Here is a 2,742-nt window from a genome sequence, read left to right as displayed (position 1 = left end):
AAACGGCCGAAAAAAAGTTGAATTTTATTATAAATTGTGGCCATTTTTTCGTGTGTTTTTGCTTTTATGACATAATTACAATATATAATCATATGAAATTGACACAGTACTTTTTCCACCTAAACAAATGAATTCAAAGAGAAAGATGCGGAAAGAAATTCTAAAATTTTCGTTTAGAAATAAAATATAAAATAAAAATAAAATAACAAAACTGGAAAACTGTTTGAGACAATTAGCAGTTGAAAACTAATGATTATGCATCACTATATGAAACTGATGAATTGATTGCCCCCGTGCTCCAGTGGCAAATATATCACGACGAAGCGAAAGTGGATCTGAATTAAATGATGGATACATTACCAAGATATAAAAAGTTTGCTAGCGGTAAAACGTATGCCGAACTAGATAAAGTAGATAAAGTTGAATAATGATCAAAATCTTGAGTTAAGCTATTAGCCCCCCCCCCCCCCCCCCCCCCTCCCCCCTTCTGGACCCGCTGACTCTTAAGAGGGCGTGTCTAATTAGTCTACAACTACACCATTTTTTTTTGTTAAATTATGTTTGTTTCCTCATACATAAGTAAACACCAACATCGTCAGATATTTTCTACTTTTCAGTGTATATGTAACAATGTTTTCCTATTTCAATATTTTTTTATTACTGTGTCATCTTTTGTTTTACATTGTTTACCGGTTAAAGGTCGTATTCGTTACGCTCATTCGCCAAAAAGATTCACATTGTGGCTCGCGGCTGATATGTTTCAATGTGTAGAAAACCCGATAATCTATACGTATTAGTTTTTTTGCCGATTCCCTCCGTACCCTTTCCCTTGAGGAAAGAAACCGCCCTTCCAGACGGCCCATTATGACGTCGTTGAAACACCGTGAAATTACGGGAAACAATAGACGACGTTTACATTTGTTATTACCTCCCCTGAAACTGTTAGATATGCCCTTAAGCTTTCGAATCTAATTAAAATTAAAACCTTGCTTTCTAACCAATCTATTCATGTACCGGACCGGCAACTTTCTTTATTTAATACGAAAATCTACAGTGCCGTTATACACATGCATGTTGTTTGCTTGGAGTCTCCGCCCGAAAAGAAAGAAATAGTCTAACTCCAAGCTATTATATTCCTGCATCACGTTATTTTTACTGTGTGGAGCTTACATTTGAATAAATACCGAATATGGAAAGTGAAACTACAATTCAAAACATAAAGTCGGAAGGCACAAATAAGAAAAAGAAAGGTTTTTTTTGGCAAAAGGTGCAGGTAAATTCTCTCCGTGTTCAAAATATACATGAAATATTTGCCACTGCCCCTTTTCTGTTCTATGAATTCTAACCATGAGTTTTCTATCTGTTACTCCATGCCAAGAAATCCTCGCTAAAATTCCGGTCGACCCCCTACGGCAGTCATTAGTAGCTAAAGATTTGATTTCATTGAAGAAATTAATTTATGACCTTCATGTACGTGTCGCTTAGAACACAGCCATATACCAAATGGTCAATATTAATCATCCATGTAATTTGCTCTATGGGGTGTTTGCAGAATTTCAACGGAGGCAATTTCTTGGCATGCATTCCAAGTTAATTTCGGAAAGCAAATAAAAATGGTATCCAATTCATATTCCATTTTTCCCTACCTTTGTGTCCCTTTCCCATGATTTTGTGGAGCATCGTTTCTTGTCTTCCAAGTGTTTCTCTCATCATGCTCTCGACTTTCAGGATTTTCTTTTCTAATACTTCATTACTGACCAGTTTCCCTTTATAACCGGAAATGGATAGTTTGCATGCGGACGACAACATAATACACCCGAATATCAAACCAGTAGCATAGTATAGCATTTTAACCAAATTTCATACTGCTGTTAACAGCCATTTGAGCTGTAAAAAAAGAAACACTGGATAATATAATATCACGCAAAATTCCATCAAAAAAGCTGTTAATGTATTACTCAAATAATTCGAACGATCTAAAGTATATATATATCAATTCCTGTTATTGAAAATTCTCTTGAAAAAAAATATACCACAGAGCATACAAGTCTACCATCTTACCTTGTCTGTTCGTCTAGATCGTTGTTGTTTCCTTCTAAAACAACAATGTGACTCATACTCAAGCCCGCCATTCTGAAGTTGGGATACTTTCGCGGAAAAATGAAATTGGCGGCAATTAATAAAATTTTCTCTTTTTTTCGGTTTCTTATTTGCCGGTTCAGTCGGAAATGATGTGGTATCTTTTTGTATATCTAAAATTGAACTATATATATTAATATAAAAGAAAAATAACTCAAATCATTTGGAAAGCATGCAAGTCCTTAGAAACGACTGCGTTTGCCACTTTTTATCCTGGTTCCCGGGTATTAGCTATTAGCCATACTCTCTCACGAGGTCCCGGTACGGGGTTATTATTTAAATTTCAAAATGGACCGGAAGTTGGCATTTGGGAGTCCGCCTCAAGTAAACAAAAGCTTTAAATTTTGGCCTTAGGAGACAGAAAATAACAAAACGACTTTGCACATTTCTGCAAAAAAGTATTTTCTTTGATTTAAGACATTAATGATTTAAATTGGAACACAGACAAAAAATGTGCAAACGATTTATTCCAAGCACATCCAACGACAAGGACTTGTATGTTGGTCAGACCAATTGTATATTTAAAAGGAATGGAAACGCGGCTCGAGATCAATCGGGATACCCGCAGAGCACCTGCAGAGCTATAGGTGGCACGGTAGTATT

General features: G+C 35.8%; 1 long non-coding RNA gene across 1 annotated transcript; it reads right to left on the bottom strand.

Annotated features, from left to right (window-relative positions):
- Positions 1–1,646: 1,646 nt before the first annotated feature.
- LOC139507159 (uncharacterized) lies at positions 1,647–2,334 on the bottom strand. Its single transcript, XR_011660579.1, has 2 exons — positions 2,062–2,334; positions 1,647–1,887 (listed from the first exon to the last, which is right to left on the bottom strand). It is a non-coding gene; the product is annotated as an uncharacterized lncRNA (long non-coding RNA).
- Between the last annotated feature and the right edge of the window lie 408 nt (positions 2,335–2,742).

Source organism: Mytilus edulis, unplaced genomic scaffold (genome assembly GCF_963676685.1).
Source record: "Mytilus edulis unplaced genomic scaffold, xbMytEdul2.2 SCAFFOLD_2424, whole genome shotgun sequence".
Classification (NCBI taxonomy): domain Eukaryota; kingdom Metazoa; phylum Mollusca; class Bivalvia; order Mytilida; family Mytilidae; genus Mytilus; species Mytilus edulis.
This window is presented reverse-complemented; position numbering and strand designations above follow the sequence as displayed.